Source organism: Mus caroli, unplaced genomic scaffold (assembly GCF_978045245.1).
Source record: "Mus caroli unplaced genomic scaffold, Mus_caroli_1 scaffold_8, whole genome shotgun sequence".
In the NCBI taxonomy this organism is placed as follows: domain Eukaryota; kingdom Metazoa; phylum Chordata; class Mammalia; order Rodentia; family Muridae; genus Mus; species Mus caroli.
The window spans coordinates 118149218-118164548 of NW_028227263.1; the positions used below are offsets into that span (position 1 = coordinate 118149218).

The 15331-nt window shown below is 42.7% G+C and overlaps 1 pseudogene; it reads right to left on the reverse strand.

The window, feature by feature from the left end:
• Positions 1-3708: 3708 nt before the first annotated feature.
• The window catches only part of LOC147003363 (cytochrome P450 2A5-like), a 28988-nt pseudogene continuing 17365 nt past the window's right edge, over positions 3709-15331 (reverse strand).

Below are 15331 nucleotides of genomic sequence, written 5' to 3' on the forward strand. Positions count from 1 at the left end.
CAGGCTGAGAAAGAATTTAGGGAAACAACACCCTTCTCAATAGTCACAAATAACAAAAAATACCTTGGTATGACTCTAACTACGGAAGTGAAAGATATGTATGATAAGAACTTCAAGTCTCTCAAGAAAGAAATCAAAGAAGATCAGAAGATGGAAAGATCTCCCATGCTCATGGATTGGCAGGATCAATATAGTAAAAATGGCTATCTTGCCAAAAGCAATCTACAGATTCAATACTATCCCCATTGATATTCCAACTCAATTCTTCAAGGAATTAGAAAGGGCAATTTGCAAATTCATTGAGAATAACAAAAAAATCTGGGATAGCAAAAACTCTTCTCAAGGATAAAAGAATCTCTGGTGGAATCACCATGCCTGACCTCAAGCTGTACTACAGAGCAATTGTGACTAAAAACTGCATAAGACTGGTACAGTGACAGACAGGTAGATCAATGGAATAGAATTGAAGACCCAGAAATGAACTCACAAACCTATGGTCACTTGATCTTTGACAAGGGAGGTAAAACCATTCTGTGGATAAAGACAGTGTTTTCAACAAATGGTGCTGGCACAACTGGCGGTTATCATGTAGAAGAATGCTAATTGATCCATTCTCATCTCCTTGTACTAATTTCAAGTCTAAATGGATCAAGGAACTCCCCATAGAGCAGAGACTCTGAAACTTATAGAGGAGAAAGTGTGGGAAAGCCTCGAAGATATGGGCACAGGGGAAAAAATTCCTGAACAGAACAGCAATGGCTTGTGCTGCAAGAACGATAAATGTGACCTCATAAAATTCCAAAGTTTCTGTAAGGCAAAAGACATTGTCAATAAGACAAAAAGGCCACCAACAGATTGGGAAAGGATCTTTATCAATCCTAAATCTGATAGGGAACCAATATCCAATATATACAAAGAACTCAAGAAGATGGACTCCAGAAAATCATATAACCCTATTAAAAAAAGGGGTTCAGAGCTAAACAAAGAATTCTCAACTGAGGAATACTGAATGGCTGAGAAGCACCTGAAAAAGTGTTCAACATCCTTAATCATCAGGGAGATGCAAATCAAAATAACCCTGAGATTCCACCTCACACCAGCCAGAATGGCTATGATCAAAAATTCAGGTGACAGCAGATGCTGGCGAGGATGTGGAGAAAGAGGAACACTCCTCCATTGTTGGTTGGGTTGCAAACTGGTACATCCACTCTTGAAATCAGTCTGGAGGTTCCTCAGAAAATTGAACATAGTATTCCTGGAAGATCCAGCAATTCCTTTCCAGGGCATATACCCAGAAGTTGTTCCAACTTGTAATAAGGACACATGCTCCACTATGTTCATAGCAGCCTTATTTTTAATAGCCAGAAGCTGTAAAGAACCCAGATGTCCCTCAACTGAGGAATGGATTCAGAAAATGTGGTACATTTATACAATGGAGTACTACTCAGCAAGTAAAAGCAATGAATTCATGAAATTCTTATCAAATGGATGCATCTGGAGGATATAATCCTGAGTGAGGTAATCCAATCACAAAAGAACACACACATGGTATGCACTCACTGATAAATGAATATTAGCCCAGAAACTTAGAATATCCAAGATACCATTTGCAAAACACATGAAACTCAAGAAAAAGAAGACCAAAGTGTGGATACTTTCTTTCTTTTGAGAATGGGGAACAAAATACCCATGGAAGGAGTTACAGAGACAAAGTTCGGAGCTAAGACAGAAGGAAAGACCACCCAGAGACTGCCCTACGTGGGGATCCATCCCATATACACCAAACCCAGACACTATTGCATATGCCAGAAAGATTTTGCTTACAGGACCCTGACATAGCTCTCTTTTGTGAGTATATGCCAGTGCCTGGCAAATACAGAAGTGGATGCTTTCTGTCATCTATTGGATGGAACACAGGGCCCCTAATGAAGAAGGTAGAGAAAGTACATAAGGACCTAAAGGGGCCTGCAACCCTATAGGTGAAACAATATGAACTAAACAGGACCCCCCCCCCCCCCCAGAGCATATGTAGCATATGTAGCAGAGGATGACCTAGTCAGCCATCAGTGGGGGGAGAGGCCCTTGGTATTGGGAAGATCATATGCCCCAGTACAGGGGAATGCCAGGGCCATGAAGCAGGAGTGGGTAGGTTGGGGAGCAGGGTAGAGGGAGGGTATGGGGGCTTTGGGGATAGCATTTGAAATGTAAATGAAGAAAATATCTAATAAAAATTGTAATTTTCCAACTAAAAAATAAAATGCAGAGATACAATTATGATTATATAAATATGTGTTCATAATTAAGTAAACAGTATTTCTTAGAGATTGCATCCAATATCTTTGGATTTCTCTGTCATGTGCCTGAAGAGTTCTAAAAATGCCATTATAAATAAAATGTTTGATTCCAAAGAAAGAGACATTGTTTTAACTCTTATCTCTTATAAATCCAGTTTCTAGGATAAGAATCACATAAAATGTTATCTCAATTTAGAAGTATCATTTGAGGCCTAGTTTCCTTGGCTGGTTCATGTCATGTGCCATTGTTTAAAATGACTCCAACCCTGAGTTACCAGTTTTAAGCTAATTTTCTTGTTACCAATGTTACACCTTTTTAATCATACCCAATAACTTATAAGCCAATACTCTATAACCAAGGTAGGCAGAGCATATTTATACCTTAAAGACCAGTCAGAAACCAAATGAAGCAGCTACATGAATCTTATACATTTAGGCCAATCAAAGCATTTTATTTTTTTATTTTTATTTTTTTAATTAGGTCTTTTTTTCATTTACATTTCCAGTGCTATCCCAAAAGTCCTCCATACCCTCCTGCTACACCACTCTGCTACCTACCCAATCCCACTTCTTGGCCCTGGCATTCCCCTGTACTGAGGCATGTAAAGTTTGCTCGACCAATGGGCATCTCTTTCCACTGATAGCCGACTAGGCCATCTTCTGATACATATGCAGCTAGAGACAAGAGCTCCGGGGGTGGGGGTGGGGGTACTGGTTAGTTCATAAATGTTGTTCCACCTATAGCTCCTTGGGCACTTTCTCTAGCTCCTCCATTGGGGGCCCTGTGATCCATCCAATACTGTGTATGCTAGGCCCCAGCATAGTCTCACAAGAGACAGATATATCAGGGTCCTTTCAGCAAAATCTTGCTAGTATGTGCAAAGGTGTCAGCATTTGGAGGCTGATTATGGGATGGATCCCTGGATATGGCAGTCTCGAGATGGTCCATCCTTTCATCACAGCTCCAAACTTTGTCTCTGTAACTCCTTCCATGGGTGTTTTGTTACCAATTCTAAGAAGGGGCACAGTGTCCACACTTTGGTCTTTTTTCTTCTTGAATTTCATGCGTTTAGCAAATTGTATCTTATATCTTGGGTATCCTAAGTTTCTGGGCTAATATCCACTTATCAGTAAGTACATATTGTGTGAGTTCCTTTGTGATTGTGTTACCTCACTCAGGATGATGCCCTCCAGGTCCATTCATTGCCTAGGCTGAGAAGAACAGGGATGGGTATAGGTATCCAAGAACTTCATAGTGGAGAAACTAAGACAGGATGGAGGCCAGGGAACATTGTATGGCATTGTAGATCATTTTCACTACATGCAAATCATGCATTGGTGAAGCTCCTTCCTGGGACCTGTATGAATCACACCAGAATTATATGGAAAGGAGATTTAGCTGGTGACCTGGGGAGCAGGAAGTAGCCCCTTTGAAGTGCAGATGAGCAACACACCAGCCCACTGGTACCCACCAGCTGAGGCTTGTCTAGATAAAGCAGGGAGTAGCTAGTTATCTGAGAGTCCAATTTTTTGAGAGAGGTAGGGGATATTGTGGCAGACAGGTTTAGATGCAAGATGCAAGCTTAGAATCTATATCCATGTCACTCTCCCCTTAACCCCTGCTTTCCTGTTCCTTGAAGCCTTCCTTACCCTCAATATCTGGGTGCTTCATGAGCAACAGGAAGCCATAGCGCAGGGTGGTGCTGATGGTCTCTGTGCCAGCAAAGAAGAGATTTAGTGTAGTCAGCACCAAGTTCTTCATGTAGAACTCAGTATTGGGGTTCTTCTTCTCCTGCAGGGAGGGGAATATTCAGGTCAAATCCACTCCTTACACTCTTGGTACCCTTCTAGTTTTTCTCCAGCTTGAACTCACTCTTCTTTGGCTCAGACCTAAGGTGGAGAAGGGGAACCCTGGCTATTCTCTTGGTTTCAGACCTTTGGAAGTGACCCAGTGCCCTAAGTGTTCTTCTGTCATTCATCACTTAGCTGGTGTTTGATTGCTAGTGACCAACTGAGTTGTCAATTTTTAAACGGTAGAAATATTTAGGAAAGTAAGGCTGGAGAGAGACTGAGAAACAATGGTACAGACGTCATGTTGGAGGAAGTCAGAGAAAAGTAGAGATGGTGTTTCTGAGATAGATAACAGAGCTCTTTAAAAATTACTTTTATGTGTACCGAGTGTTCTACCTGCATGGGTGTCAGAGTGGTATCAGTAACCACGGAGGCCAGAATAGGGCATCAGATCTACTGGGACTGTAGTTACATGGTTATGAGCTGCCATGTAGATGCTGGGATTGAATGCCCCCCCTGGAACTCTGGGAGAGCAGCCAGCACTCTTATCCACTGAGCCATCTTTCCAGCCCTTAGACACAATGAGTGTTAGGCAACAAGATCCCATCTCTTCATTATGAACCTTAATATTTTCTAGAGGAATCTCATCCCTCAGTCCTTTTCACTCAGGCTGCATAAAGTTCCATCTCAGCTGGGTACCACATGCTGATAATCCAAGACATCAGAAAGCAGGCCTGAGAGGACCACCACAGAGTTGAGACTTGCCTGGCCTACACAGCAAGTTTCAGGCCAACTAGGGATACATAACAAGGACTTATCACAAAACACCACCGTAACCCTCGCTTCTGTTCTGCACAGGTGAGAGAAGGCCACAGGAAAGCTAGGTCACCTGTTCCACAGATGTGAATGACAAGGACAGGCAATGTTAAGGGGTATGTTACACCCATGCATCAGCCTGAGACAATGAGGTAGGATACTTGGCCCTCCTGCTGTGATGCAAGACAAGTCGCCTATATTCTCAGAGCTGCAGCCTCCTCATTTGTAAGATGGGAGTCATAGCACAACCTCACCCAAGAAGTGTGAGTACTAAATAAGTGGATTTCACTAAACCTTTAATACACTGGCTGAGATCTCAGTCTGTCCATCCTCCTGAGACTGAGCAGTGGACAGAACAGTGGTGCTGAGTGGTAATGTATGAGGTTTATACTGAGGGACTGATCTGAGTGGTCCACTGTTCCCCCCTCCCCCAAGTGTGATTTCATCTTGCTTGCTTGGCTTTGAACCTCCTGCCACGCTCCCTAGCTTCTGGGCTTACCTCCAGCATTTGGATGAGGAAGGAGTCGATGAAGTCCCTTTGGGAATTGGGATCCAGCGTGTGCTGATTGTGTTCCACTTTCTTGGTTATGAAGTCCTCCAGGCCCTGCAGCTCCTTAAAGGCCTGTTGCTGGGGCCCTGGCAGGTGTTTCCTCACAGAAGAGAACATCTCATAGAGCTGAGGGTAGAAAAGGGAGGAAAAACCAAGGAAGCTGTCGGCATAAAATCCAAGAGGTGGCCTCTGTCTTCAGGCAAGGGACTTCTCTGTCATTTGTCCTGGAGTTTAGATAACCAGGTGGTGCAAGGTGGCAACATAGTTTAAGTGTGATGGCTATTATCCAATATTTTAAGTGAGGTGGATTTGGTTGCATATGTGGGTTTGGGGTTCTTGAGTGTGGCTGCATTGGATGACATCAGTTGCTGGGTTGAAGTTACATCTGTAGATCCTTAAGTATTTGGGTGACTTTAGCTGGAGGCAGCTGTTCATATACTAGCAGGATTTGGACTGGTGAAGGTTAACAGGTTTTCCAGTATTAAACCAGTCCTGGATAGTCACATTAGCTGAATTTTACACTCAATCTAGGTGTCCAAAAACAACGTAATAAAGGAGGAAATGTGTGGAAGTTTCCCAGCATCATTCAAAAAAGTGACAGGAAATATCTATCTATCTATCTATCTATCTATCTATCTATCTATCTATCTAAAATCACTGAACTATTTTTCCTCCATTAAAAATAATGTTATGGAATTTCCAGGAAAGTAGGTACAATGGGAGATCATCACATCAAAGAAGTCTAAATCAGCATTAGATATCGTGTGTATGTGTTCCTTCAATCTGTGGTACTGATGTCAAATCACATGTGTACATATGTATGTACATATATGAACATGGATATCACTTGAAAATAAAACAGTCTTATAGACAAACAGGACTAACAGGAGGAGGTGTGAGAAAGGGAAGGTAGGGGTGTGAGGGTGACTATCTATGCTCAATACACAATATACACTCATCCAAATTATTTTTTAATTTCTATTTTAAGCAGTGCTGACATTCATGTGTTCACCTGCTCTGTCATTCAAATGGCTTCACAGATGGCCCTACTTAGGTGTGTGAATGAGCTGTGTTGGAAGACCCTTACTTAGGTATTTGGTGGACACTCTGTGTAGAAATTTTGCTTAGAGCCGCAGATGTTTGGGTAGTTCCATGGCTGAGTAAGGGGTACTCATCTACGTACTCCAGTGGGCTAGCTCGGATATCTTTGCAGATGGCACATGCTATGAGTGAGCTGGGTTCTGCAGCACCAGATGCCCAGAAACTGAAGAGGGGAGGAATATTCAGCGGACCTGTCCCATGGTGATCTTGTGTTAGAAATTAAAATGAATTGTGGTGGTAACATGTACCCAGCTGAAAGAGCTGAGTGGCTCTCTCTCTCTCTCTCTCTCTCTCTCTCTCTCTCTCTCTCTCTCTCTCTGTGTGTGTGTGTGTGTGAGAGAGAGAGAGAGAGAGAGAAAGAGAGAGAGAGAGAGAGAGAGAGAGAGAGAGAGAGAGAGAGAGGTGGGGGGAGAGGGGGAGGGAGAGGGAGAGGGAGAGAGGGAGAGGGAGAGAGGGAGAGGAAGAGAGGGAGGGAGAGGAAGAGAGGGAGAGGGAGGGAGAGAGAGAGAGGGAGGGGGAGGGATAGGGAGGGGGAAGGAATAAGAGGGAGGGGAGGGGGATGGAGAAGGAGAGCGAGAGGGAGAGGGAGAGAGGGAGGGGGAGGGAGAGGGAGACAGACTCAGGGTTTTGGATTCAGGCTCAGCTGTTGAGAGTGTCTGTGTATTGACATTTGTTCTTGAGCAACCTGTAGGGATAGTTTGAAGGTACTTGCTGGAAGCACTTTGGGAGTGAGCTGGCAGCAGAGGTAGGGGGCGTGGTAGGACAAGGTTGAAACAGGTTACCTGCCCCATGGAGGTAGCAGTGAACTGGAAGCTTCCAAGCATCATTCTAAGCAGTGACAGGAACTCTTTGTCCTCATAGTCAAAGCGGTCCCCGAAGACGATTGAGCTAATGACATTGGAGACTGTTCAGCTAAGGTAGAAGGTGGTGTCAATGAAAGCACGTACGGGTGGGGAGAAGGAGGAGAAAGGAGAGGGAGACATTGGAACTAGGCACAAAGCATTGCCTAGGTGTTAGCATCAGATACTTTGAATCAGAGAATTAAAAAAGGGCACTGGCTACAGTGCTGAACCAAAACCCCAGATACTAGATTGCACAGTGGGTACCAGCATGCTCTTCCTTGTTTGTTTCTATCCGGGGACACGGTATGGTGCTGCTTTGGCTGTCTATCCCTTGATAGGTCCTGAGAACTTGTGGTGCTCTGCTTATCGTTCGTCTTCCAAAATGAATCGATGGGAAGGCCCACCTCCTCTTGGATGTGCTCCTTAATGCCACGCTTGCCCACGCTGAAGTTCCCCAGCGTGGCAATAGAGAAGTGTCTTAGCTGTTTGGCTCGCTCCCTGCTGCTGAAGGCTATGCCTGGGAAGGTGAGTGAGAAGCCAGAAGTCAGAGAAAAGGAGCGTGGCTGGCCACTGAACTCTTGCGCTGTTCCCCTAACAGGAGGGCAAGAAGGAGAAAGATGCACACAGATCATTAGAAATGCAAATGCAAAACACAAGAAGGCACCAAGAAAACTACAGATAAAAGAGAGCGAGTAACGGGACAGTAAGAAGAGGAAGTTTACTTCAAATCTTTGCTCTCACCCAATAAGCTTTAAAGTTCTGGGGAGCAGCTGTTGCTCCAGAACATTCAGAGGCACTATCTCTTTAATATTTTGGGTTTTAGTTATGCTATAAAGTTGTGGTACAGAAAATCTAGAACAAAAAATTGATTTGCTTCAAAATTATATTTTCAAAAGCTTCCAGTAGATATTAATTGCCTAAGACCTCACCTTAAGGTCTTAAAGTGACTTAAACCTTTGTTAGATGTTATCTTGAGAGACACTAATTAACCAGTAAAGAACAAAAGGCTTTCCAGGAAATAAAGAAAGCTTTTATAATTGTTATCAATTATAATCAATGGTAATTAAATATTAGCTGCTTATTTTAGTTATGGTTATTAAATGTGCCCACAGCAATTCTTTGGCAAGAGAAACATTATTGTAAAATCATCTTTCTTTACTTCCTGGCTGACTGTTGGCCTACACGGAGGGCCAGTTGGTCAGCTGCTGGCTGCTGTGGGGTGGGGCTGCTTTCCCTGAGCAGTGATGGCGTGGGACGGTGCCAAGAAGTGGGCGCCTTTGTAATGGACTCAGCAGCGGGCCTGAGGAGGCCTTAGCTCCAGTTGCGTGCCATGGCCCCCATGGCACCCGCTGGGGGTGGCCGTATTTTTCCTGCTGGGGCTCAGGGTGCTCTGCTGCCTCTGCTCAGGCTTCCTGGCCGGCCGCTTCAGCCTCTTTGGCCTGGGCGGGCCCGTGGTGGGGAGGCCGAGGTGGTGTTCACCTCAAAGCAAAGTTTTGACATCCTATTAAGGTTGCTGTGGTGCTAATTAAGAATTGTAAGACAAATTCGTATATTTTGGAAAAAAAAATAACAAAAATTGTGTCTTAAAAACCTGACAAAGTGTCTGTTCCTTGTTCCAAACAGCAATTAATTTGGTTATTACAAAATATTGATATTTGGCCTATTGCATACCATCATTTTAAATAAAATTGATAATCACTATTCTAAAGATAAGTTAAAAATTGTTTTTCTGCTTGCTTTTGTACCTTTTATAAATTCATGCATTCATGCATCCCGTTTACTGTGTTTAAAAACAGCCCTTCTATGGGAATAAATGTATATGTGAATTGGATCACACGCTTATTCTTTTGAGTTTCCTCCTCCTTCAGCACAGATAATTAAATTGTGTGCTATAGATGGTGTTTTAAAATGTTGAATAATCAAGCTTTAATTTGTATATTTATCAATATATATCTTAGATTTTACAATTGCTTAAAATTGTTCATCCTTCAGATACTATAAATTCTCAAATTTGCAATTGTTTATGCATATACAACTCATAAGAGAAATTGCTGTTCTTTTTAGAAGACTGTTTTTGCACATTTAAAAATTTGTGCTAGATTGCCTGGACAAGACCTTAAGGCAAGGCCATGCTAGATTTATATCCTAGGCAGATTACAAGCCTTACATAAGAATAATTGGCCATATAATCTCATTCTTTATATAATCAAAACAGTAATGGCTTAAGATAATATTTTGGTATTTTTAGAGAATGTGCATGTCAAATTGTAAAAAAAAAAAAGTTCTTAGTGTCCTCAGTTCCTACCTGTTTCCACATAATGCTATTAATTCTTGAGGACTTAATCAGTTGCTGCAAATGGATGTAACTCATTATGCGGAATTTAGAAAATTAAAATATATACATCTTTGTATTTACACTTGTTCAGGATTTCTTTTTGCTTCTCTACATACGGGAGAGGCCTCTAGAAATGTAATTGATCATTGTTTACAAGCCTTTAATGCTATTTTACTTCATTTTGTAAGGAATTTGGTATCAAGCATAAAACTGGAATTCCTTATAACCCTATGGGACAAGGAATTGTTGAATGTGATCATCGCACTTTGCAAAAATGGCTTTTAAAGACAAAACAGGGGCAGTTATTACCCCCCCCCCCCAAGTCACCAAAAGCACATCTTGCTTTTGTCTTGTTCGTTTTACTTTATTTTGCAAACTGATGTTAAAGGTCAGTCTGCAGCAGATCGCCACTGGCATCCAGTTACTTCCAGTTCTTATGCCATGGTTAAATGGTGGGACTCATTAACTAATACGTGGAATGTTCCAGACACCATCTTAATCTGGGGAAGAGGTTCTGTCTGTGTTTTTTCACAAAAAGAAGACGGAGCACTATGGCTGCCTCAAAGACTGGTTCGTCAAGTGGACACAGATCCTGAATCTTCTAGTAAGTATGATTCTAACCTCATTGATGGCTAAAAATTCTTTTTAGCCAAAAAAGTTAATTTGGGGTACAGCCTCCACTTTCAGAGAACTTTTGGCTTCTCTGCTAATTCTCAAAGCCAGCTCCCCCACACCGGGAGGTCAGAGTCTGATCTTGAACATTGCTAATTTGCAACTGAATAAAGTACCTGGACTTCCACAAAGAAGCTTTTATTCTGTTGCTTTTCAACTATCTCAATTTTGTTTTTCAAGCAGGTCAGTCTCTCCTTTTACAGCCTGATTTCAGCAAGCATGCAGCCTTGCCTCCAGCAAGTGCAGGTGGCAGAAATTCGTCAATATGAAGAAGCATATTAAGTATATATTGTGGCTTTGGTCTGATCTGGGAATAAGGTGTGCTATGAGGGCCAGACAGTCAATGACGGGCAACCAGGTTTTGGGGCCATATCAATCTAAGACAGAGGTACATGCCAAGAGGCCGTGGTTTGTTAATAATACACCACAGAGCCATGTTTGTGTAAAATAAACAAACAAGCTGCACGTATGCTCCTTGATGGATAAGAATGGCTCCGGAAAATCTGAGATTTCCTAAGCCAGGAGCGGGCACCAGCCACCATAACTCCCAGGCAGGACTATGGAGCATAAATAAAGTTTGTGTCTTGGTCCAGCAATTTTTATTATATAATCAGGGGTGGGGGGAAATTGTAGCCTCCCCCAGCCTGAAGCAGGCTGATACAGACCTTATTGCCACTGAGGTGGGGCCACCTGCAGTGCAGCTTTCTGACTTGGCTAGCTTCATTTGAAGTGTCAACTGTCCTGAGATTCTGCTCCCTGAGGAGAGGCTGAACCTGTCTTCTTGAGACATTCCTGAATAAACAACAGCCTGGTGACCAAGTGCTGACAGCGTGGTGGTATGGCAACAAAGCACCAAGGATGGACTGGTTAGGGGGAGGGGGCGGATGGGCCTTCCCCCTTATAAGCACAGTCTCTTAGTATACCCTCGGACCTTGATCAGAGAAAAATTTGCCTTGGCTTCATTATTCTTTTCTCACAGTCTGTCTCTTTGAGCCCCAGTCAGCCTTCTGGAAATACCCGGTTTATGTCGGCCGTGGGCTGGCTTACTACAGCATATATGTTCAGAACTAAGAGTGCATCTTGGTAGATTTTACCTTTGATGAGTATGAAGTGTCCTTCTTTGTCTTTTTTTAATAACTTGAGGTTGAAAGTCAATTTTATTCGATATTAGGATGGCTACTCCAGGTTGTTGCTTGGGACCTTTTGCTTGGAAAATTGTTTTCCAGCCTTTTACTCTGAGGTAGTGTCTGTCTTTGTCCCTGAGGTGAGTTTCCTATATGCAGCAAAATGTTGCATCCTGTTTATGTAGCCAGTCTGTTAGTCTATGTCATTTTATTGGGGAATTGAGTCCATAGATATTAAGAAATATTAAGGAAAAATAATTGTTGTTTCCTGTTCTTGTTAGAGTTGGGATTCTGTTCATGTGACTGTCTTCTTTTAGGTTTGTTGAAGGATTACTTTCTTCCTTTTTCAAGGGTATAATTTTCCTCCTTGTGTTGGAGTCTTCCCTTTATTATCCTTTGAATGGCTAGATTCATGGAAAGATATTGTGTAAATTTGGTTTTGTCCTGAAATAGTTTGGTTTCTCCATCTATGGTAATTGAGAGTTTTGCTGGGTATAGTAGCCTGGACTGGCATTTGTGTTCTCTTAGGGTCTGTATGACATCTGTTCAGGATCTTCTGGGTTTCATAGTCTCTGGTGAGAAGTCTGGTGTAATTCTCATAGGTCTGCCTTTATATGTTACTTAACCTTTTCCCTTGCTGCTTTTAGTATTCTATCTTTATTTAGTGCATTTTTTGTTCTGATTATTATGTGTAAGGAGGAATTTCTTTTCTGGCCCAGTCTACTTGGAGTCCTGTAGGCTTCTTTTATGTTCATGGGTATCTCTTTCTTTAGGTTAGGGAAGTTTTCTCCTATAATTTTGTTGAAGATAATTACTGGTCCTTTAAGTTGAAAATCTTCGTTCTCATCTATACCTATTATCCCTAGGTTTGGTCTTCTCATTGTGTCCTGGATTTCCTGGATGTTTTGAGTTAGAATCTTTTTGTATTATGCATTTTCTTTGAGTGTTGTGTCCATGTTTTTTATGAAATGTTCTGCACCTGAGATTCTCTCATCCATCTCTTGTATTATGTTGGAAATGCTTGCATCTATGGCTCATGATTTCTTTCCTAGGATTTCTATCTCCAAAGTTATCTACCTTTGTGAATTCTTTATTGTTTCTACTTCCGTTTTTAGATCCTGGATGGTTTTGTTCAATTCCATTGAAAGACCCCCGGAGGGCAGACACTCACTCAAGCCTCGGGACAGCCGCGCACCCAAGAAGACACTGAGACCGAACTTAAGATGTAGAGGGTAAGATTTAATACAGCAACGACAAGAAAGCACATAAAAAGCACATATACCAGAGCTCTGGGGTCGAAACTCATACACCCAGCATGGTGTAGAGGAGAATCGAGCCCGGCCCAAATTTTTACAGGCTTTTATAGGAAAAAGCCAGGGGAAAAGTACAAGTTTTACGTCACCAAGTGGTCGTGTCCTATATTTTTGGCAATGTACCCGATCTATTGGAACATTCTGGGGTAGTACCAGGAGGCCCCTATCTCAAAAATGTTCTTGGAACAGTCCTCAGTTAGGAGGGGTAGGACTAGGTTTGTTCCAGGAGACCCTTATCTAAAAATGTTCCTGGAACAGTTTTCAATTGGGAGGGGGTCGGACTCTGGGGTAAAGAGTTCAGGAATGTACTCTGAGGTAAAAAGTTCAGGAGTGTTCCGGGAACAGTCCCTAGATGGGAGGGGTAAGAGGACTCTGAGCTGAAGAGTTCATGGAGAGTTCAGGTGTCCAGTAATTTTCCTCTTTCACCATCACCTGTTTGATTGTGTTTTCCTACAATTCTTTAAGTGTTTTTTGTGTTTTCTCTTTAAGAGCTTCTCCTGTTTAGCTGTGTTCTCCTGTATTTCTTTAAGGGAGTTACTAATGTCCTTCTTAAAATCCTCTACCAGCATCATGAGATATGATTTAAAATCCAAATCTTGCTTTTCCAGTGTGTTAGGGTTTCCAGGACTCGCTGTGGTGGGAGTACTGGGTTCTGATGATGCTAAATAGTCTTGGGTTCTGTTGGTTAGATTCTTGCATTTGCCTTTTGCCATTTGGTAATCTCTGGTGTTAGATATTCTTGCTGTGTCTGCCTGGAGCTTGTTCCTCCTGTGAGTCTGTAAGCCTGTGTCAGCACTCCTCGGAGACTGGCTCTCTCCTAGCAAGACCAGTGCACAGAGGGCTGCAGAAGAGCCCCACCTCCTGGCTGCAGATGTAGGCCCATAAGACCTGTCCCAGCTGCTCTGCTGCTTCTGCAGCCTGTGCACTTCTGAATGGACCCGCCTTAGAGAGACACCAGAGAGAAGATGGAGATCACCCCTGAGTCCTGGGGTCAGAGTACTCCAGTTAGTGCACTTAACCACTGAGCCAAATACGCTTATCTGATCTTACTACCTCCTCTGAGCCCAGTGACAAGTACTTGCCAAATTTCTATAAGAGACACCAAGAGCTCTCCACAGTGGTATAACTCTGAATGGACCACTATCAAAGGTGTCCCAGCAACCCACAGTGAGCCCTTTCTAGGATCAAGTGGAAGTCAATCTCAACTCGTATCTGATGCTTGCATACAAAGCTGCTAGGACCATCCTCAGGAATCACATGGTGCCACATCCTCAGGCCCCACCTGATGCCACCCTTATACTTAATGAAAGCAACTGCCAAGCCCCTTTGGCACCAGAAGTAGAAAGCTAAGTTTTACTCATTCAATACCAACTTCTTTCCTACTATAGTGTCTACCTATGTCGCTGATTTCCTGGGTCTATCTGATATCATAACTGCCAGTAGATCTCTCTGCCCACTTATGATGACGTTCTCAACACTCATCTGCCTCTAGCCTTGGTCCTCATGTATCTCCCAGGGAAGGCAGTGCCAGATAATGGAGTAATCATAATGAAGTCACCATTGAAACAGCCCAGTTGGCACTAAGACCCAAATGACCAAGCACACATTAACTTAACCTTCCCAGAATACAACATGTTCACCACAAGGTTGTTGTCCTTATCAGACCTTAAATAACTGAGTTTGGTGGTACAGTTCAGCAGGTAAGACCCACCAAGCTTGATGTTCACAGTTAAATGCTAAAGTCCACATGATCAAAAAAGAGAATCAAGTCCCTAGAAGTTTTGTTTTGACCTCCACTTATACACAGTGGCACATGCACATGTAATGTATACACACACACACACACACACACACACACACACACACACACACACACACACAAATAAATAAATAAATAAATACATAAATACATAAATAAATGTTGGATTTTTTTGGTTTTGATTTTGAGACAGGATTTCTCTTTGTAACAAGCGCTGGCTATGCTAGACTTGCTTTGTAGACCAGACTGGCCATGAACTCAGAGATCCACCAGCCTCTGCCTCCTGAATGCTTGGATTAAAGGTATGTGACACCACACACAGAAATGTTGAACTTTTTTTTAAAGAAATTCAGTAAAATAAGATCAGCATGGTTATTTGCTCCTCCTCTTCTCATAGCTTCAGTATTCCAGGGTCAGCCTATGCTCTCCATACTGGAGTTGACCTAAATTTCTGTCATAAATCTTTCCTTTGCCTACTAAGAGCAGGCCCTGAAAAACCAAGAAATGCTGCTTTAAAACATCTTATGCACCTTCAAAGGGAACTGTCACTTCACAAGCACCCACTGTGCACAGCTTGTATGGCAATTAAGATACAGGATGCCCACAGACTTGGGTTAGGGAGCTTGACCCAAAGGTCTTTCACCAATGTGCTCCATGCCTGACCTGTGTCCTGTGGGAAACATGGATACTAATTACAGAAGTGACTGGTATCCCAGTGAGCTACCATAAGGGTC